Genomic DNA, 23,809 nt, shown 5'->3' with positions numbered 1-23,809 from the left:
AGATAACTAATGACATCTGATAGGAGCTATTCAGATTAATGAATTAAGCTTGCTGCTGGTGAAAAGCTAATTTTACAGCAAAACATGATCTGGGCAAAAAGGTTTGCTCTTCCTTAACTGGTTCACTATATCTTATTTATAATTCACGGTATGTTTGTTTAAACGGCATTTCAAGCCTACTCTAATGGTTACTATTATGCATACTTCTTCTTATCATTCTGTTCCCTTTTAGAAGGTAACACAGTAAAACCTGCTCCCACAGACAGTCAACAAACTGGTATAAAGGTAGGCTGCTTGGTCGCTTTTGCCGAGCAGTTACCTTTGTGCCGAAGGTCGCACACAAGCGCTTGAATGAAGGCGATCAGGAGAAGTTAAAACGCACAGCCCTAACACTGCAGCATTCAGTACCTTGGACAGAGGAGAGTGCGGCCTGGGACTGCAGGTAAATGTACAGAATGGCAATAGGCGCTGTAGTAATGATTATGCGCACCTTGCACATTGCTCCTTTCGCTAATCAGTGCGCACTGGCGCAGCAGCTCAGTAACAGGTAACCATGCAGCAGCAGCAGCAGGCACAGCGCTGCCATCTCTAATCATGCTCCCTCATTGATCATTAACCAGCTGCCTTTCGGGTGCTCGCTGCTCGGCTGATGGAGCCTCTGTTTGCAGGAAGGGGCAGATCTCCCAGTATTTCCTAGATTATCTCACTTCATTGGACAAGCCCCAATGCTGGGGGAGGGGAGGCAGCAGCAGGACCACTTGCCCGTGTTTCTGTCTTTCGTAGATACAGAAGCAGCTGCACACAGCTGGGGGAAGAGGTTTCACTGACCTCCCTGTATAATTGTATTGCTGTAGCAGCAGAGCTCCCCTGGGGAACGCTAAAATCCATTTAATATCATCCTCAGGACAAGCCGACCCTGCTGTGGATCAGATCTCAACCAGCATATTTTATATTTGTAAGTACTACAGACCTTATTGTATCTGCTTGTTAGCCAATACCTTTTTTCATATGCTAAATATATATATATATATATTTCCATTTTCTTTGCTGTCACTGAATATATATTTTGTATCTTTAACTTAAGTACTGCAGTAGTCAGTGATATTTTTCTCATAATGTAATGAAAATATTATCCATGTGCAGCCACTTACATCTGGCCTTGTGTGCCTTATTACTGAATAGTCTGTTCTATTCATGTAAAAATCTCTTCCCCTGTTTGACATTGTGTTGTTGGCTGCTGGTGATGCACAAGTGCCCTATGACAATACAGAGGTGCATCTGATCCTTCAAGTGCAATGTGGATACCTTTGATGAGTATTTTATTTTAAGAGAAGCCTTGTGAAACCGAAATGGGTTGAAGTGTATGAGATGGATCTTCTTAGATTTTTTTGAAATATGAATTGCAGTATCTGCCCATAATGCACCTGAACTAAGGGCAATCTTCTCAGTGGTGCCTGCATCCCCTAGAAATCTCCATTAGAGCAGCATTGCTTTGAGCCACAGGGCTGAACCATTACTTGATTCTATTCTGTCCCTTTAAACGAGAATCCTGCTCAGATGCAATTTTATAAAGCGGGACAATAAGAATCCTGTGCTGTGGTATTGCAGCGGTATCAGGCAGTGTGATTTAAGCAAAATGTCTGTGTAGTGTTTTAAAGCAACCACATCTATTCAACTGGTATCTGTTAATTGTTCCCACAAGAATTTTGTATTATTCTCTGGAGAGCAGCAGAGCTAGTGTTGGCCAGGGATCCAAGCCTGAGCTCGTGGTTGAGGACACAGCAGGGTTAGATACAGTTAGTGCTCACTTATTACCTCCCCTCCACCAGGGAAACTTAGGCTATAACTGCCATGAATATAATGTAGCATTATAAAGAAGGTGACATTTAACTGAATGGATATAGTATAATGCATGTTTGGCCCAGTAAGCAAGAGCAGCACTATAAGCAGTGTGGTATAAAGAGAGAGCAGTGCTTTTGCTACTGGGATTGTACTCTTCTTTAGAGAAGTAATATTTACATGCCCCTATATAATTGTAGATATAAAGTACTATAGCTAGGGAGTACTGGGATATTATTATTATATTTCTGGGCCCAAGTGATTGCCACACCAAGCCCTAAGTTTGTCAAAGCATTCCTCTATGTATCAGCACTGTGTGTAGCACTATTTGTCAGAATTATCAGTCTATCCACAAAGTGAATGATCAACTGGAAATCAATCTGAATCAGATTTCACTTTCACCCTGTATACATAATAAGGCATGTGTGTGTTCTTTGATCCAGTTAGGTGAATTGGAGCCATCTCTTTTTGGAATGTGCAGTCATATAACATGGAGCACATGGGTTTATGCAACTGCCATCCATCTAAAATAAACACAGACCTTTAATAAGATCTCTAGTGGATTCTTCAAATTAGTTGATACAACTGCTTTAGCAATGCATTAAAGGGCAAAGATACAACTAATCATTTCATCTCAATGTGATCACTCTGATCTGAATAGCTTAATAATGGAGATGTGCTCGGGCTTTATTTTGCTATGTATGCTCAGAGCGCCTAAAAGAATGCATAATTAACAACACAGAGTGACCTGTTAGTTGAAGGTTTCTTACAAATAGTTGGAGAATCCAAGAACATATGTGCAAGTGTGACCAACTGCATTAATCCCACAACAGTTAAACAGATAGGGGCCTATTTATTATGCTCTGTTAAACAAAATGCCAGATTTGACCATTTTGACATTATTAATGGCGGAAGCCTTAAAAAATGATGTTGTTTTTAAATGGCAAAAACTAGCGATGTGTGCTGAATTTTGTCGCTGTTTTTTACACTGAATAATAAATCTGCCCCATAATATCAGCACTTTAATCAGTCTAACTGACTAAACTGATTAAATGTAATTGCTGAATGGCAGCTGTGGATCAATAAACTGGGTCAGTGTCTCAGTTGGCAAATACATATCTGCATATAAGAAAGAGAAAAATAACCTTTTGAAGTCCATTTCAGTTAGATTAATATTGCTTATAAATAACTACATTGTGTAGTGCATTAACATATAAGCAATAAAAATCTTACTGAAATGGATTTATTTGCACAGCAAATAGGGGTTTATGAAGTAGTGTGCATTGATGCTATCCATGGCCCTTTGCCTAAAATCAATTAGGTTAGGGCTATCCAGCAAGAGGCTATTGGGTCACATGGGAATTTTCATTAAAGGGCTCAAGAGACTTCTTTGTATGAGATAGTTATTTCTGTAGTATTTGGGCCCCAATTATTTGGCATATTGGATAATTGGGCCAGCAGTCAATTATATGGTTCCTGTGCAATGGGTTAGGGGGAGTACCTTTAGAATCCATACCATGACATGTTTATGGTGTAACACACACCCCCAGTACTATTTGGCAAATTAGTGAGTGAGACTCCATGCCACCCATTTGCAGCTAAGGCTAATGGCCACCTCCATCTATCTAACATCCCTTCCATACAAGACCACTGAACTCTCCAAAAATAGGATAAAGGAGGCGAATAGAGACAGCAATTCAATATAGTATATGTTCCTGCAGTTCAGTTAATACAGCAGAGCCAGAGTAATGTGGAGCAGCAATCAAGGTGCATTAGATGGAAGAAGACTAATAGCAATACTGCTGATTGGAATAGTTTGACCTATGTTTCTGCACATAGTCTCAGGTCAGCTCTTGGTACAAATCCCTGGGTAGAAAAGATGTTCTTGACTGATGTTCGGAGAATGTTAGCCATTTGTATCTTTCACTTTATATCATGTGCTTCACTGCATTCTGGCATCTTCCACTCAGCTCTGCACTATACAGGGGCCTGTAGGGAATTAAAACAATATTTAACAGCCTCTTCTCAAACTTTTACACACCACAAAACAGACAGACCACTAACAAACAAATCAGACTGAAGATGGGGGTGAAGGGGGGATATGCATACAGATCATGATTATCATAACCTAATATTTAAGTGCCAGTCATTCATTATTTATAGTGTGGGAATGTTCAGGCATATTTGCATCAGCCTTTGTTCCATTATATCACAGACATCTTGGGAAAAATTTATCAAATATAAATGTGGCATTCTGTCCCGATAACACATACCCACTTCTGCACAGGGTTCACATTCATATTACATTAACATAGTAACACAGTAGATGAGGTTGAAAAAAGACACATGTCCATCAAGTTCAACCTATTTCCCAGGTGAAATCTGCCTAACTGCTGGTTGATTCAGAGGAAGGCAAAATAAAAACCCTCTGCAGCCTGTCTAGGTTGAAATGCAGAACATTCTTCGTTCCACCTGTGTTTGGTGCTTGGATGCGTCTGTGTCAGAAAGGGCTGCATTTTGTCCTGCGCTCCCCTGTGGTGGAACCCAAGAGAAATCCACCACAGGAAAACACAGGGCGAAACCCTCATGTGTAAGAGGGCTAAAATTCCTTCCTGACTCTCAAGAGGGTAGTTGTACCAGTAACTGGATCTTCGTACTACAGTTCATTTCAGTAACTTGGTATTTTACCATTTTCTAAAAAGACATCCAAACCCTTTCTTGAAACTCTGTAATGTATCTGCTAATACAACAGCCTCAGGGAGAGGGTTCGACATTGTAAAAAAAACTTTTTGCATCCCATGAATAGATGACCTTGTGTTCACTGGAAGGTTATATTGGTGAATAAAGCATTCAAGAGTTTATTATATGGTCACCTTGTATATTTATACTGTGTAATACCTGCCCTTAATTGCCTCCTCTTTAGCATAAACAACCCCAATGTTTCTATCTTACTAAGACATTCCATTCCCTTTATCAGCTTAGTAGATCTTCTTTAGACTTTTTCTATCTATTTTATTCAGTGGTGTAACGGCCTGGGCCCAGGGGCCTGGACTGCAGGGTCTGCTGTATCTTAGTCCCCCCTCTGCGGTGTGGTTGAGGCCGGAAGTGGGGTCGGGGGAGGAAGGACTGGTCGCTCCGAGCCCTCTCAAAAGATTTTTCTGCATGGGGCTCAGCGTGAGCAAGTTACACTGATGATTTTATTAACATCCTTTTAAGAATTGGAGACCAAAGTGGCCCTGCATATTCTAGATGGGAGCTTACCAGTGATTTGTAAAGAAGTATGACTCTCTTCTCCTGTGAAACTATACCTGTTTTAATAAAGAACAATACATTGCTGGCCTTTTCTGCTACTGGCATTGTTTGCTACAGCTTTGTTTTTCTAAGTTCTTCTATCGAGGATGTGTGTAACTTAACCCCATTTAGGGCTCTGGCACACAGGGAGATGTAAGCGAAAATGTAAGTCGCCGGAGGGATGGCACACGCGGCGGCGCAATCTCAGCAAATTGCCGAAGTTGCCTCGCGAGGCTTTTTCGTCGATTTGCTGAAATCGCGCCGCCACATGTGCCATCCCACCGGCGACTTACACTTTCGCCGGTGGGATGGCAGGTGATGGCAACTCAGGGAGATTAGTTGCCCGCGAACAGGGAGTTTTGTCGCGGGCGACTAATCTCCCCATGTGCCAGAGCCCTTAGGGTATAAGCAGCTGGCATATGTTTACATTTATCATAATTAAATCTTATCTGCCACTTAATTTGCCCAGATCTCCCTGTAAAGATGACACATTCTGAATGGAATTAATTGCATAATTAGTTGCATAATTGTTTATTGTTTACACTGAAGAAAAGGCGCTTAAGGGGAGATATGATTACTATGGATAAATCTATAAAGGGGATCATATAATAATTTCTTTACTGCTTTATTTACCAGTACGTCCTTCCAACTAACGCAAGGGCACCCATTCTGATTAGAAGAAAGGAGGTTCCGTATAAATATTTGGAAAGTATTTTTTACTGTGAGAGCTGTAGATCCAAGAAGGGGTTGGATGGCCTTTTAGCAAGTGAGGGAATACAGGTCATGGAAAATAGCACTTAGTTCGAGTTGATCCAGGGACTGGTCCGATTGCCAATTTGGAGTCAGGAAGGAATTTTTTCCCCTCTGTGGCAAATTAGAGAGGCTTCAGATGGGTTTTTTTGCCTTCTTTTGGATCAACTAGCAGTTAAGCAGGTTATATATATATATATATATATATATATATATATATATATATATAAAATTGCAGAATGGAGAGCACACCAGAGTTCAGAAGCGATACCTGGGTGCCAGAGCAGCAATAGAATAGAATAGAATAGAAAGGAAAATTGTCGGCACTCACAGGATTCTCACGATATACACTCACGGACAACAAAGCATAATAGGATGCAATATAGTGAGATTTATTGGACCAATAAATCTCACTATATTGCATCCTATTATGCTTTGTTGTCCGTGAGTGTATATCGTGAGAATCCTGTGAGTGCCGACAATTTTCCTTTCTATATATATATATATGTAGGCATTAAGGTTGCACTTGATGGACGTGTCATTTTTCAACCTAACTTACTATGTTACTATACATTATATAAAAGCACAGAGATATTGCATACAATTGATTAAAAGTGGGTCCAATACAGAACCCTGTGGTAACCAACTAAGTAAGGTCGAGAAAGAACCATTGACATAGCACTGTATGAAAAGCTATGGCATAATCTAAGCAGATCACATCCACTACAACTGCACTGTCCAAGTTTTTACATACCTCATCATAAAAAGATATTACATTTATCTGACATGAGCTATAAAGCCATGCCAATTATTACTTTTAGTGCCATTCTCCAGAAAATAATCTTGAGTGCTATCCCTTAACAAACCTTCAAATAGCTTGCCCACAACAGGTGTCAGACTTGCAGGCCTATAATTGCCAGGCTGAGATCATAATCCCTTTTTAAATATTGGAATTATTTTAGCTTTCAGTAATTCATTGGTACTATATCACATAAAAGTAAGTCTAATAAAATCTTAAAAGTGGCTTAGCTACAGCTAAACTAAGGTCTCTGCGTTTAAACATTTACATACCATCTCCAGCATTAGCCATTGACAACTTGTTTGAACAGAGCCATGAGAACATAGTTGGCCCTGTAACTCTAACTCCTCTGGAGTATACATTGAGAAAAATAACTGATTAAGCGCATTTGCTTTTTCTGGGTCCCTTGTAGTTAAAAATCTAAATGTTTTGAATGAAGATGCACTGGGGCTCATTTTTCAACGCATCGCAGCATTGTAATAGTTTCAGAGGCAAAACTTTTGCCTCCCACATAAGCATATTTAATAGTATAGCGCAAACGCAGCTGCATAAAGTTTCATGCAATAGTTTTGAGGCAAACGGCTGCGCCATACAAACATGCGCATATAAAGTCGCAAAACTTGTAATAAATTATGTGCATAGATGGTGCAAGGTTACGGCTACATTTTTTGGTGCAATTTGGTTGCGTTTGTTATATCGCACAGTGTGACAATTGTTGTGTATAGTTGCGCCTAGCTTTGCGCCTGGTTTATAATTGTTAAAATAGTGCACCCCTTTGTTGAACTCAAATGCATCTTAGTTAATATCTAATTAGCCTCCTATCACAGAAGTTACTTTTCTGCCTCAGTGTCCTCCTCTCACTAACACTATATTATATTTTTATAATAATGCTAATTAACATTTCATAAATTTGGGAAATACTGTATTAACATGGTTTTATTAATGACATACCTAAATTAATTACAATAAATATTGCACTGAGTTCATTGTAGCGCAAATCTGCAAATATACTTGCACAAATGGTGAAGAACACGCAGTCAGAAATACGCCACAAATGAACAGGCGTAAAGATTTCAATGCAGCCGCGCCTGCACAAATAGCACATATACACACACAAAGGGCGCACTCACACAAAAATCGCGCCCTCAAAACACGCTCCTAGCCACACCCCCAAAAAACGTTGTTGCTTGCGACATTATTGCCCAGTATTTGCAACATGCGCATAAAAAGACCTGGCATAAAAATAAATGAATCCAAGCAATGTGACACATATGCAATTGCGTGTGCACACAGAATGGTGCATAATCATGAATGCGTCGGCTTGTGCGCTGTGATGCATTGATAAATGAACGCCACTCTTACAACTCTCACAAAGACACAATGAAGGCACACTCTCAACTTTTTTTCTATTGATAACTTTTTTGGGATAAGTCTTTGCTTGGTGTGCAATCAGCTCCTCATTTTCTATTTTTGCCATTCTGATTGCAATATTTATAGGTCCCAAAATATTTGTTTGAATTACTTTGAAATATTTTCATTTTAGATGTTACTGTGCCTTTAACACTTTTACATTTCTTCCTTAAGGGACATGTCAACTCCAACAACAAGTTTTTGCCTAATAAATGCTTTTGTAAATATAATTGCTATTGAAAGTATCTTTTGCTGAACTCCTGCTTGTTACTTTTTAAACAATGTTGCAAAGGTCAGTCTCCTCCAGCGAGACAGGTCTGTCAGCCTATCAGAGCCACCAGGGCAGAGAATAGAAAGAACAAACTCTGCTTTTAATAGCAGTTATATATTCAAATAACTGTATGAATGTTTATTACAAAGTTGTTTAGAATTATGTTTTCTTTTATTAGGCAAAAATTATATTCTGGGTTGACTTGTCTTTTAAGTAAATACATTTTGAACAGTAATTTTGTATAGCTTTAAATGACAACCATTTCTGTTCTGTGTTTTTAGTGAAAAACCTCCTGTGCCAATCCACTGGCTAAAGGAATGTTTTCAGGTTGCTGAAGTTTGCTAACTATTGTTTTGCCAAACTCTATGCAAATATTGCCCTGCCCCATTACAGTGTGCACTGGAATCCATCATACTGCAAACATAAGAGCAGGGGCGGGCCAAGCCGACCGGGCGCCCTAGGCAACCCGGTCGGCCAACTACGCCCACCTCCCCGCCCCCCCGAACGGCGCATGGGCGCCAAAGCACAGGAGGCGGTGCAGGGGGGGCGGGGTGATTAGATCGGTCATTGCCTCCGCCGCTAATGACAAGCGGCGGAGGCAATGACAAAGTAGCACTAGGGGTAGGCAGGAGAGGTACCTGCCTGGCGCCCCTCAATCGTTGCGCCCTAGGCAGCTGCCTCTTCTGCCTACCCCTAGTTCCGGCCCTGCATAAGAGATAGTTATTGGTCCTTCTATTTGAATCATCTCTCCTCATTAGTTGTGAAGTCTTTTCAGAGGGACAGATTAGTTTAAGGGCAGTTTGTTTGATAGTATAAAAAAGTGGTATAAAAGTAATACTTTATTGGCTAACCAGGATGATAATCACAGCAAGCTTTCAGAACATGTCAGTTCCTTCTTTAAAGCTGATTACAAAGAAGCTATGTTGGCTCTGACATATATATGTGGTTTTGGTTTCTCTCAGCTGGCTGTATTTCTTTGCAATAACATGAACATGCAAATTCTTTCACAAATGTATATGTGTTCCTAAATAAAAACAATAATAATAAGGTATGATTTTTATTTATTTATTTTTTTGTTTGTATTTATTTTTTACCTAAACCTGACCTGCTATTGTTAAAGGAGAAGGAAGATTACAGTGACTGGGGGTGTCACAATGTTAGGCTTACCCGATACTCCGGTTTGGTGCTCCTGTCAGGAGAAAACTGCACCGGCCTGGGGTTAATGCAGCAACTGATCCTGTTCCTTCCTTCTCCCTTTGACAATATCCCGGGGCCCATGCATGTGCATTGGAGCGAAAAGCCGGCTTTTTTCACTCAACTGTGCATGCGTGAAGACTGAAGAAGGAAGAGGATCGCTTTGTCATTTCCTTTAATACGTCAGCCTCTTAGAGCTCCAACATATGTACTGCAGATAAAGGGGTTTCTATTCTAAGACATCATGCTTTAGCCGTTTGCAACTAATACCCATTATATTATCTGTGTAACTGTCTGTCACAATCATGTGATTGCAAGTCCAACACATATTTCAGTTGATATCCATGCATGTGCATGTGGTTTATTCAGGGAATGGCCACAATAGGTGATTATAGAGTTGACTCAAGGTTGGCTCGGCTGGTGACAGTGATCACCAATCTCAGGTGTCAGGTATGGCCAGGGCCGGAGCTAGGGGAAGGCAGAGAGGTACATGACTGGGGTGCAATGGTGAGGGTCTTATCTCTTCTGTCGCCTACCTCTGGTCCAACCCATGTCCCCCAACTGTGCATTGTATGGTGGCAAGGGGACTGGCCATTTGCCTAGGGTGTCTTGTCAGCCAGGTCCAGCACTCGGTATGGCCACAGGTGTGTGACTAGAAGGTAGATGCCTATGTGCTTGGTAACTTGGTATACATGTTTGGGGTTTGGGGTTTACTGTGCATGCTGGGAGTGCTGGTTGAAAGGAGAAAGTAAGTGCAATTAACTAACTGCTGTGTGACTTGTAAGTGCTACCTGGCTGATTGAGCATACTAATTAAGGGGGTGGAGTAAATCTGGTAAATTCTCAACAGACATTTGGCTGTTTGGTTTGAACCTCAATAAGTTTCTGACTGCACAGCGAGTTTGGGAGCTGCTAGCGAGTTTTGCATGTAATCTAAAGTGTTGCATGTAAATTTAAGTGTATAGCAGGCGTTTAAAACAAAAAAGGCGTTTGAAACTTAAAAGGCACTATACAAGGGATTGCACTCGGGAGACTGTAAGTACCCAGTTGCAATATGAGTTGCAGTATGATTGCTGGTGTTACTCAGTGTGCATCTTGTCGCATGTATGTGGTCCTGGAGCAGCAGTTCCATGCAGCATTTACTTGTGAGAGATGCAGGTGGGTTTTCCTCTTGGAATCTGAGGTGCAGAATCTAAGGGGGGAACTGGCAGCACTGAGGGCAGCTGCAAACATGGGGGAGAACAGGAGGCTCACTGAGCAACCACTGGCAGGGGCCGGTGTAGTGGGGGGGGGAGAAGGGACAGTGGAGGTTAATGAGGGAGACAAATTTGTAACAGTTAAGAGGGGCAGTAGGGGACACAAGGGTAGGGGGGCTGGTTCAAAGCTTGTACAAACCAACAGATTTGCCGCGTTAGGTGAAGATGCTGGGGAAGGCAGCTCTGAGCTGGCGTGTATGGAGCAGGCTGACTCTCAGAGCACCCTGGGAGCCGGCACCTCTAATACAGGTGGGGGGAGTAGTGCTAGGAAGGGAAGGCAGGTTATAGTTGTAGGGGATTCAATTATTAGAAAGGTGGATAGGGTAATTTGTCGCAAAGACCCTACATGCCGAACTGTGTGTTGCTTGCCTGGTGCTAGGGTTCGGCATGTGGTGGAACGAGTGGACAGATTGTTGGGAGGGGCTGGGGAAGACCCGGCGGTCTTGGTACACATAGGTACCAATGACAAAGTTAGAGGAGGGGGGGAAGTCCTCAAGAACGATTTTAAAAAGCTAGGTGCGAAGTTGAGGGCGAGGACTTCCAAGGTAATTTTCTCAGAGATATTACCTGTGCCACGAGCAACATTAAGAAGGCAGCGGGAGCTCAGGGAGATTAATGCGTGGCTGAGAGATTGGTGCAGGGAGGAGGGCTTTGGGTTTCTCCAGAACTGGGCTGATTTCTCAATCGGCTACAGGCTCTTTGCCAGGGATGGGCTGCACCTCAATGATGATGGGGCAGCTGCTTTGGGGGAAAAGATGGCTAGAGGGTTGGAGGAGATTTTAAACTAGGAGTGGGGGGGGAGGGTGCAGCGGGAAATTCTGTGGTAGACAGGATAGATGAGGTAGTGGGCATAGTAAGGAAAATTGGGGGAGGAGACTTGCTTCGGGATACTGATAATGGCAGGGAGGCCCATAAGTTGTTTACACGTCATTCTCACGCCGGAACCAGTATTAAATGTATGTTTACCAATGCAAGGAGTCTGACTGGTAAAATGGGAGAGCTGGAGGTACTGGCGTTGGAGCGGAAATATGATGTGATTGGTGTTGCTGAAACTTGGTTGAATGAGTCTCATGACTGGGCTGTTAATATTGGGGGGTATACATTGTTTCGGAGGGACAGGGGCAATAGAAAAGGAGGAGGAGTGTGTCTGTTCATTAAGCACGACTTAAAAGCAAATATTAAGGAGGAAGTGATGGGGGTAACAGAGGGAGCTGAATCCTTATGGGTTGAGCTTCTCACAGATAGTAAAGAATCTACCAAGCTAATTGTAGGGGTATGCTATAGACCCCCTAATGTAAGCGAAGAGGAGGAGGCCCAGCTCCTGTTGCAAATAGAAAAGGCTGCTAGTTTGGGGCAAGTGATAATAATGGGGGATTTTAATTACCCTGATATTGACTGGGGCAATAGTACTGCCAGGACAGTAAATGGGAACAAGTTTATAAACTTGCTGCACGACAACTTTATGTCACAGGTTGTTGAGGAGCCAACCAGGAACAATGCTATACTAGATCTAGTGATCTCTAATGACCCAGAACGTATAGCAAATGTGCAAGTGGTTGAACCCCTGGGTAATAGTGACCATAATGTTATTTCATTTGATGTTTGGTGCAGGAAACAAATTTACACGGGGGCAACAAAGACACTGAATTTTAGGAAGGCAAATTTTAGCTCCTTAAGGGCAGCGCTTCAGGGCATAGATTGGGGCATTATGTTTTCTGATAAAAATACAGAGCAGAAATGGTTGTCATTTAAAATGATATTAAATCATTACTGTTCTCAATTCATTCCATTAATAAGAAAAAGTAGAAGTGTTAAGAATCACCCCATGTGGCTTAACTCTGAGGTAAAGAAGTTAATAGGGAAAAAAAGGAAAGCTTTTAAGAAATATAAGTCAGAGGGGACAGTAGCTGCGTTTAATGAATATAAACACTATAACAAGTGTTGTAAAACAGCAATCCGGAAGGCAAAGATAGAAAATGAGGAGCGCATCGCGGCCGAGGCCAAGACTAACCCCAAAAAGTTTTTTAAGTATATTAATAGTAAAAAGATGCAGGTTGAGGGTGTGGCCCCATTGAGTTATAATAACAATATGGTTACAGCGGATACAGAAAAGGCAGATGTGCTTAACCAGTTCTTTTCTTCTGTGTATACAGTAGAGGAGCCAGTGGGCCAAGTCTCACCCAATAGCTTCACTGTTGCCTCAGCTCCAACTACACAGTGGTTGGCACAGGATATGGTGCTTAAAGGGTTACACACGATAAATGTAAACAAGGCACCTGGGCCAGATGGAATACACCCTCGGGTACTGAGAGAGCTAGGGGCAGAATTGCAGTGGCCCTTGTTTCTGATATTCTCAGACTCTCTTTCATCAGGTATGGTACCTAGTGATTGGAAGAAGGCGAATGTCACTCCCATATTTAAAAAGGGAATAAGATCTCAGCCTGGCAATTATAGGCCTGTAAGTTTGACATCCGTGGTGGGCAAGTTATTTGAAGGCTTGTTAAGGGATCACATTCAAAATTATGTAGTGGAGAATGGCATTATGAGCAGTAATCAGCATGGCTTTATGAAGGACAGGTCATGTCAGACCAATTTAATTGCTTTTTATGATGAGGTAAGTAAGAAGCTGGACAGTGGGGATGCAGTAGATATCATCTATTTGGATTTTGCCAAAGCATTTGATACCGTTCCCCACAAACGACTGCTTTCTAAGCTAAGGTCTATTGGTCTTAGTGAAGTCGTTTGCACATGGATAGAAAACTGGCTACAGGATCGGGTACAGAGGGTGGTTGTTAATGGCACATTCTCTACTTGGAGTAAGGTTCTCAGTGGGGTCCCTCAGGGTTCTGTACTGGGTCCACTTTTGTTTAATTTGTTCATAAATGACTTAGGGGAGGGTATTATGAGTAATGTATCAGTGTTTGCAGATGACACAAAACTCTGCAGACCAGTCAATTCTATCCAGGATGTGACATCCCTGCAGCAGGATCTTGACCAACTGGCAATCTGGGCAGCTAAGTGGCAGATGAGATTTAATGTGGATAAATGTAAGGTCATGCACCTGGGATGTAAAAATATGCAAGCCCCGTATAACCTTAATGGGACTGCACTAGGCAAATCCATAATGGAGAAGGATCTTGGAGTCCTTGTAGATAATAAACTTGGCTGTAGCAAGCAATGCCAGGCAGCAGCTGCAAGGGCAAACAAGGTTCTGAGCTGTATTAAAAGGGGTATAGATTCACGGGAGGAGGGGGTTATTCTTCCCCTTTACAGAGCACTGGTAAGGCCCCATCTAGAATATGCTGTTCAGTTTTGGTCTCCAGTGCTCAAACGGGACATTATTGAGCTAGAGAGGGTCCAGAGAAGGGCAACTAAGCTGGTAAAGGGTATGGAAAGTCTCGGTTATGAAGAAAGACTGGCCAAGTTGGGTCTGTTTACACTGGAGAAGAGGCGCTTAAGAGGTGACATGATAACTATGTATAAATATATAAGGGGATCATATAATAACCTCTCTAATGTTTTATTTACCAGTAGGTCCTTCCAACGGACACGAGGGCACCCACTCCGTTTAGAAGAAGGGAGGTTCCATTTAAATATTCGGAAAGGATTTTTTACAGTGAGAGCTGTGAAGTTGTGGAATTCCCTCCCCGAATCAGTCGTACTGGCTGATACATTATATAGCTTTAAGAAGGGGCTGGATGGATTCTTAGCAAGTGAGGGAATACACGGTTATGGGAGATAGCTCTTAGTACAAGTTGATACAGGGACTGGTCCGATTGCCATCTTGGAGTCAGGAAGGAATTTTTTCCCCTCTGAGGCAAATTAGAGAGGCTTCAGATGGGGTTTTTTGCCTTCCTCTGGATCAACTTGTAGTTAGGCAGGTTAGGTATAGGCATTATGGTTGAACTTGATGGACGTATGTCTTTTTTCAACCCAACTTACTATGTTACTATGTTACTATGTTACTATGTTACTGGCTGGATCAAAACTGGGAGCCATGTTATGGTTAAAGAAAAGTGACAAAGAGCAGTTTCAGAATAAGATGCAAACTGAGAGACAAGTCCATGAAACGGACCAGTAGTCAAGGCAGGCAGCAGGCTGAAACAAGTCCATAAAGCAGGCAAAGTTGTCTGGGCACTAAGAAGGCAATACAAATCTGTGTAAATGGTTCAAATATGGCAAATGTTAGGCAGTGATTGTAATCACTTACAAAACTGCACCATCTCAGGGTACTTTTCGATGAGCTCCTTGGAGCAATGTTCTTCTTCGTTCTTTGTGCAGATGCGCATGCGCATTACTGTAAGTGCTTATGGCTGTATTTACATAGACCTTTCTGATAAAGCTTACTTAGTTTTTACCTTTCCTTATCCTTCAATGCAAAGAAGAATGCAAGTTTACACAGGCAGGACTTACAATGCAAGATTACACAGGCAGAGTAGGTTAGGAGAAAAGTAAGGAGCAGACAGCTAGAGCAGAGTTGCTATGGAAACCAGCAGTGCCATCTCTTCATTTGCTGCTAGTAATCTGAGCTAAGAAAAATTGAGCAATGCCGATAGCGAACAGTCAAAGCAAAATCCTGAGGGAGGGGGCCAAGTGGGTTCAAGGAGAAGGAATCCTAAATGATTATGGAGATGCTGCAGCCTTGCTATTAACCTTTGAACAAGAGGAGTGGCAGGCATTTAAATATGTCAGGCTGTTTACTGATTACATTTTTGTGTGGTGGGTTTACATGTCCTTTAAGCACTGAAGCACAAAACTGCACTACATTCTCAAGGTGAGGCAAAACTATGTTTTATATCCCAATGCCATTTGTTACTGCTTCTTAATTACAAATTTAAAAATTGTTTTTTCCCCTGTTATAGGTTTGATGGGGGATTGATCGGATGACAGCTGGAACTGTAGTCATCACAGGAGGAATCCTAGCGACTGTTATACTACTGTGTATTATTGGGGTTCTGTGCTACTGCAGACTTCAGGTTAGTCCCATATATGCTGTGCAGTGAAAACACACTGAGAAATATCTGTGTTTAGTTAATGCCAGTTGTGGGCGCCTTGGCTGTAAATAACATGACACACACTTGAAATGATGTTTCATAACCAGTTGATAACCAGCACAGTTAGGGAAACACCAACACAGAAAGGCTAATTTATGAGCCAGTAGGCACATATATTGTGGGAGCTGCAGTGGGTGCTAAACCAACGCTCTTTGTGCTCTATACACGTTACTCTCGCTGGTTCCCTACTGCAAATGCACTCAACCATGCTGCAGCTGCACCTTTGTTGGAAAATCTATTGAAAGGCGAGTGCAGTGCTTTTAAGCACAAGGTGGTCCTTTACTTGCACAGATAATGCATGAAAGCAAATGCCCACATCCTGTCTCCTAATACCACCACTTACATGGCAGCTACAACTTGCACCAGTCAGTGTACTATTCAGGATCTTTGCAGCCTTGTTATGAAGTGTAATGATTTGTGGCACAAGTGCCTATACATGTTGATTAGTGTGGTTTCACCAGAACTTTTAAACTTTGCTGAGTTTTAGATGGCACATTGTAGTGAAAAAGTGGCGCTAAAAATGTTTTTTTTTTTGCTACACTTTTTAATCTTGCTAAATATATGTTCCCCTTGGTGTCAGCTGATTCACAATTTCTCCTCTGCTCTGCCTTCATGTCAAACCAAGACCCCTAGACAGAAATGATTTCTGCTCTAAGGGGAGCAATCTTGGTGTTCCTTTAGTGCTCTTGTGCTTCTGTCCAAGGTCTTCATAAATGACCCCTAATTAGTTTTATTCCTGTAGCCATTATAGCTGAAACATTTGTCAGTTTGTCCCACCCAACATTTTCTTACACACTGGATTTAGATGCTTTATGTGTACTCATTTTGTTTTATCCTTGTCAGTCACTGATCTGTTTGACTTTTCTGTGTGCTGTTCTACTTAGCTACTTATTAGTTAATTACTATTCCTGGTCTGACTAGTGAGCCTCAGTTAGTTTGTTTCAGCAATTATATGGCTGTTTGGAGGACACATATGTTTTGTGGTTTAGAGCATACAGATACTATGGCACATTTCTCATAATTAAACTCTTTTTCCTTATTATAGTATTACTGCTGTAAGAAAGAAGAGCTTCGTGAGGAGGCAGAGGAGGTTCCAGGTCAGCGAACTCACTCTCACTTTCCTTGCCATGACTGCTCTTCTGCTCATCTGGACAGCATGCCCCATACTACAGTGCCACCAGCCTACTCCCCATATGGGTCTCCATACTACATACGAACTGGAGATAGCATGTGCAATGGTAGAGAGAGATCTCCCTGCACCCCCACCCACTGCACAGAGGCAGGGCCCCTGCTTATGATGGCGGGTACACCGAGCTTATCCAGAGGGTTGCATGCTTTGAGCACCCAGGTATGATGGAGGAAGAGCCCACGGATCTGAAAACCTTTGGACTTTTAAGCTTTGTCACTGCCAAGGAAAGCAGACTTTAGTGTTCACGTCCACTAAAGAATGGCTATTGAATTTAGAATTGGCAGTTGCAGGTAGAGAAATGAAATGGTGATGTCAGCAATTCCACTGCATAAGTTACATGCGGCAAAAGAACCATATGAGAAATACTAATGTGGATAATATGGAGGGAATTAAAGCTGATTTGGGGGTAGGAGGGAACTCATGTATTCATTGGCAACACTTGTACAGGATCACTTTGGAAATGACAAGTTTAAGCTCTTCTCCCAACCTTTTATCTTGCTGAAGCAGTTTTATTATCACTCTGGAGTAACGGCCATATATTGTATTTGCTATTACTAATTGCCAGTCATCAGGTTTCTTACAACTCTTAGAAACCATGGGTTGGCTACTAAACCTTACAGACAAGCTACCCTCCCATGTGCACAAGTGTAATCAGTGTCCTTTGTTATTTAGTAGGTTCTGTTCCCATAAGGGTTAAATCATTGCAGTTTTAGGCTTCCACTGCACAGCAACCCAAGTACAGTATTAATAGACTTGATTCTGCCCCACTGGTCTGTACAAAGAGGAACCAAGACCAGTGCCAAAACCAGATGCCTGTGTCATTGGTCTCTGAACCGTGAGTACAGACCCAGGGCTTGTTAATGTATTTACACTTCTGGTAGATCATCCATACGAACTACCTGCTCTTTCATTTCCCATTAAGTATTTGGTACTTTTCTGCATATTTAATTGTGTGGGTCCTACTCACCTCAAATTATTAAGGCACTAACACATGGAGGGTGTCACCTGATGGGAAATCTCCTCTCCTGTGGACTATGAAGCACCCAACAATACCTACCCCTTTACATAAGTTGGAATTACCACATGTAAAACACATTACTGTGTTAATTCCAGGTAATCACTTAGAATGCCTCCTTCTGTATTTTAGGCCAATTTACATACAGCGATTCCAACTAATGTGAAGGAGAAGGTATTGTCAGGCGCTTCATTGCCCCCAGGAGAGGAGAATTCCCACTGGTGATGAAGCCCTTAGGTCCCATTCACACTGGTGTTTAGGCCTGTGTTTCCCTGCTGTACCTACAGTACATGTGTATGTATGTATGAACCCTGGAACTACTGCCACCTCTTGACCAGGCAGTAACTCCAGGGTTCCCTCAGTATCCTGCGTCAATCACTGTAGTTCAGTTGCGCTGAAAGAATCACTCACACACTGGCAACAGAAACGGTGGAACTGTGTAATTTTGGAAAATTGTGCACAATTGCGGTAGGTACAAAGCAGTTGCGTTAAATGTATCACCCCTTTGCAGCCGCAATGACACTGAGAAAAAATGCTGCATTTTGGGGAGAAAATATGACGATTGTGTTGAAATAGCACTTTGCTCACTGCACCGGAGTACTTACATGTGGCCTATTAACAGATGAAGTCCCATGGGCTGGCCATTATTGCTTTAAAAAGTATACTGAGTGTCATGTTCCTTACTGAGTATGCAAAATAAATGTACTACTGAGCAGCGACTATAGAAGTGTTATGCCAGAAAATACGTTAACAACAATTGCCCACTTTTCTTTATACAGCATCTTACACCATAATGTGTTTTTTATATATCAAAATGATAGAGTAACAATGCAGTCCTCCAATAATTAGTGATGTATGGAATGACAATTTTAACACCAAAGTGTACAAGTTTTTGTCCATGAAACTGGAGTGACTTTTTGTGAATTTGACAATTTTAGGCCATTCATCTTTATAACTCCAGTTTTACTTTACTCCACCTTTGTGCATACCTTAATTGATAAGCAGGGGGACCCCCTCATGGATTATCTGGGCAGGAAAATAATATAAATCATGGTCATAAAACTTGTAACCACCTGCTGTTAAACTAAAACTCCCAGAAGCCTCTCCCACTTCTCGTAAATGCTGGGCATTCACAGTAGCTTAGGAGCCACAGATTGGTCACTCCTGATATTCAGACCATACTCTATGATACTTTACTAACAGTGTCATGCTATATATGTCATTTATACTTATTGCATTACCATTTTGTTTTCAGCAGAGGAAATTTGGCAGTGGTTGCCCCATGTTACATCCCTCTCTGCCTGACCCTAACACTTGGGTAATTTCTCCAGCCTCATATAGCATATGTATGTTAAAGTGAGAGTTTACAGGTGACTGATGGCACATTCATGGCCACTTCAAGTATATGCTCCCTAAATATTTTTCTATTCTCATTGTTTTCCATAGTACAAACGGCAAAATATTTTTATATTTTTGAATGAAAGGGCTGCCATTTTGCGCTACTCTTCTAGTCTTGTTTAGGGTCATTTCAAACACACAGCCTATACTTTTGTATACAGTTGGCCCGCACCAGACTTGGATGCCACTACAGGACACATACTGCTAATCTACAAATGCAAAAAAAACACATTCAGAGCATTACATCGCTCACATTGATTCTAATTACTAAGGCACTTTTTATGTCTATATACGCACTGTTCCAGCTTGCAGTGAGACACTGCATGAATTGCACACATGGAACCCCGCAGCTCCTGATTTTGGGGTTCCCTCAGTGGCTATCATCCATACTGACTTGTGGTAAGCTAATGTCATTAGTGACAATGCATGTTTGGTGCAGCATTAATCACTCCTTTCACTCTATGAAAACTGTGGATGGCAACATGTGCGCAGCTGTCCAAACGGCTGCTAATTGTGTATTGGTGCTTTGTATACAAGTAGCAGTGGAAATTACTGAATTTCTGAATGAGCCTTAATATGTTCTAAAATACATTAGAAGCATGTAAGACTACATAGCCAAGCCTAGTAACAGTACCACAGGGCTGGGTTCAGGGCCCTCAGTCTCAGCGTGGATCCTAAAAAATGCTCAGCCTATCTGTCTGTGTAATTTTACCCTTAACATATAAGCACAATAGACTCTATAGTACTTGTATGTTACTGGACATTGGAGCTGGCAATCCCAAACCACTATGCGAGGAGCATCCTAATTCTCTTGGGTAATTCTGGGGGTTGCCTTCCTATATTTTTTCTCTATTACCATGAAATAACATTGGCACCAAGCTTTCTTTTTACTGGCCAAGCAGGTAAAATTCTGGTTAGGTGGCAACCCAAGTTGGACATCTGTGATATGTTGGTGTAGTAGTTCTTATTGTAACCACTGCTCCCTTACTGTGAATCAGTAAATCAGAATATAATATGACTTGGTAACAAAGTTCCTTTTACTGGTGTGCAAGCATACAGACTGTGGGTTAGACAAACTGGGAAAGTGAGTAAGAATACATGCATGCCTATGGTCACACCAATAATATCCAAGCATTTAGGCTGCATGGGTGCACTTTTACTTAATAGTCAGCTCTAATAGAGAGCCTTCAGCCAGACAATGTTTTTCAAATATTTTATGAAATAAGTACATTTATGGCCTAGTCCTCTGAGGTGTCAACCAATCTGCATGGCAGTCAAACTTAAAGAGCTGTTTTCACGTTCCTATGCTGGTATTGGTTGTGAGTATCACACAGTCTCCTATTAGCAACCTGCCACTCTTGTTACACCTGGAAACTGCAACTGACTCAAATCTTGTTCCACTTCAGCTCCCTTCTGCCCCCTGCAGAGCAAAATGGAATCGTAAGAAGTGGGGTCTTGGGAACAGTCAATACTTGGGAGGGAGGCAATTGTTCAGCAGCAGCCATAGCAGCAGATAATTTGTATCTTTTTCTGGTTATTGTCTTTGTTTAATTCCAAATGTATTGAAAGCAAGCTGGTTCATAACACCAATATTAATATTTATGCCATTTCGTACAATAAAGTAATTACTATGAACAAGTTTAGTTGTATTTATTAATAAGAGCTTTAGGAATATTTCGACTGTAAACATGTCAGTCTGAGGTCTTTTGGATTAATGAGACTGACCTGACTTACCAAGTCCACAGCCTACACAATCTACTGCAACATCTACTGTACGTCTGCCAACCCTGAACCTGTGCAGAAGGTACCTGGAGGCTGGGGAAAGGTGGCAACATGATTAAGTGCCCCCATTAGGCACAACACAAAAATGCTTTTTTTTAACTGCATTCATTAACTTTTCTTCAGTGCCAGCCTGCTGTTTTCTAGTTATCTCAAGCATTTCCGAATTACCCATATTTGTCTAAGCAACTTATAGGAATCTGAAGTTGGGCTAAGATTTTTAGTTTTTTTGCTTTATTTATTTGTTGTATTCATAATTGCAAATTCACTTAGCCAAAACACTCCAACATTAAAAAATAATTTGTGCTTATATTGTCATAATTTTTTTTATGCTTTTTAATTCTAAATTACACTATTTACTTAGCAAATAATTTACTCTACAATTATTTCTTGAACCAATAAATATTTATTATACAGGTATTGGACCCCTTCTCCAGAAACCCATTATCCAGAAAGTTCCGAATTACGGAAAGGCAATCTCCCATACACTCCATTTTAATCAAATAATTCACATTTTTAAAAATTATTTCCATTTTCTCTGTAGGAATAAAACAGAACCTTGTATTTGATCCCAACTAAGATATAATTAATCCTTATTGGAGCCAAAACAATCCTATTGGGTTTAATTACTGTTTAAATAATTTTATTAGCAGACTTAAGGTACGAGATCCAAATTAGGTAAAGACCCCTTACCCGGAAAACCCCAGGTCCCAAGCATTCTGGATAACGGGTCCCATACCTGTATTATAATTATATTATATATAAGTATTTATTATTTATTATAAGTATTTATTCTTGAACCAATAAATGTATTTTTTAGCTGTAATATTGGTGTGTAGGTGCCATCTCAGTGCATTGTGCCTGAGTCTGAGCTTTCAGAAAGAGACACACAGTAGAACTGCTTTCAGGTAACCTATAGTTTCTCCTACTCCCATGTAACTGGAGGAGTCCCAAGCCAGACTTGAATTTCTTACTATTTAAGGTGGGCATACACAGTGCCATCCACTCGTTTGGTGAGGTCACCAAACGAGCAGATCATCTCCCTATATGCCCACCTACGGTGATATCAGGTTGATTCGATTGTTTGGACCTGGGGCCCTAAATTAAAACAGCGAAATTGGCCGTCAGACAGAGGACCGCATCAACAAGCCAATGTTGCTACAAAAGTGACTACAACTTTTTCTAACTATAAGTAAATCCATTTTTTTCCAAAGCTGCTACCCCTTACTAATCATTCCAAGTAGGTGCCCATTTTGAAATTTCTGGTTAGGAGGCAAGTTTTGGTTGCATAAAAACCCAGTGTAAAGCCAAACAGAGCCTTCTATAGGCTACCAGTCAACATAGGGGCTACCAAATAGCCAATTATAGCTCTGATTTTTCCATGCTTGTGTTGCTCCTCAACACTTTCTCCATTTGAATGTGGCTCACGGGTATAAAAGGTTCCACAGATTTAAAGGCAGCTGTGATAGTTTATCTTGTATAAACCTTTTCCAAATCACCCTTAGGCTGGACATGTCATACTAGCTCTCCCTCACCTTGTTCCTTTGTGATGTAAAGGATTCTGGATTTGGAAGTCTCTCTGCTTGTCAGACAATCTGTGCACCACCCTATGGAAAGCAGAGGGGCTTCACTGCACTGCCAGATTAGATTTTTAAACCTGCCCAATGCAAAAACTACTGATATTAATAGTACATGCCAAAGTATGATTTTATTGGTACATGTGTGGCTAGTGAAGGCAATAGTGCCATTAGGGTGTGGATCTGATTTGGCATCCCATTTACACCAAGCACCTTGCCTTCATAAGAACTGTTATCCTAGTTATACAGTGACAACATATTCTGCAGCACTTTACAGAGATTATACATCATTCACATCAGTCCCTGCCCCAGGCAAAGCTTACAGTCTTGGGTCCCTATCAGACACACGCAGTATGTTCCATTTTATCAGGAGCCAGTTAACCTGCCTGTATAGAACATACTAACTCCTTGCAGATATTGCCCTGGCTCGACCCCAGGGCTAAAAAGCAGAAATGATAACCACTGAGCCTTCTTGCTGCCCTGATGGTTTATATTTAGAACTATTGGTTGTCTTCCTGACCTTAATCCTTTGTAACTGATGTGTCTGTGTGTAAGGGCACCAAAAGAGCTCAGGCTGCACTGTGAATTGTCCTGTGCCAATTAACCTTCATGTACCCAGGCCATATCATTGGACAATACTGGAATTCTTGCTGTCCAGATGCACTTTGCGTACCTGGCTCATTTGTACAGAACCTCTGGAAAATGATTGTGTTGTTGGCTCCAGATGGTGCAATAACTGACAGTACTCACTGAACATATGTCTCTGTAATTTAATTGGAATTGTCAGGGCAGAAAATAAAAAATTGATTTAAGTGAAATGGCCATCTGGGGCTGCAGAAGATGGATTTCAATTAAGCAGGCAGGTCACAGGACAGCTCTCTGAGGAGCAGGCTTACTCTACAGAAAATATAATGTGCTTCAGGTGCATGTATATACAGTATAAGGCACACTTTGGTGGTTTGGTTATGCCAATGGTAACTGATGGGAG

General features: G+C 41.4%; 1 long non-coding RNA gene across 1 annotated transcript; it reads left to right on the top strand.

The window, feature by feature from the left end:
* Nucleotides 1-592: 592 nt before the first annotated feature.
* On the top strand, nucleotides 593-21,103 carry LOC101734344. The gene is made up of 3 exons (XR_208547.4): nucleotides 593-955; nucleotides 15,672-15,785; nucleotides 16,909-21,103. It is a non-coding gene; the product is annotated as an uncharacterized LOC101734344 (long non-coding RNA).
* The last annotated feature ends 2,706 nt before the right edge of the window (nucleotides 21,104-23,809 follow it).

The sequence above is a fragment of the Xenopus tropicalis genome, chromosome 4 (genome assembly GCF_000004195.4).
Source record: "Xenopus tropicalis strain Nigerian chromosome 4, UCB_Xtro_10.0, whole genome shotgun sequence".
Lineage (NCBI taxonomy): Eukaryota > Metazoa > Chordata > Amphibia > Anura > Pipidae > Xenopus > Xenopus tropicalis.
The sequence above is the reverse complement of the archived record's forward strand: the minus strand, read 5'-3'. Positions and strand labels throughout refer to the sequence as shown.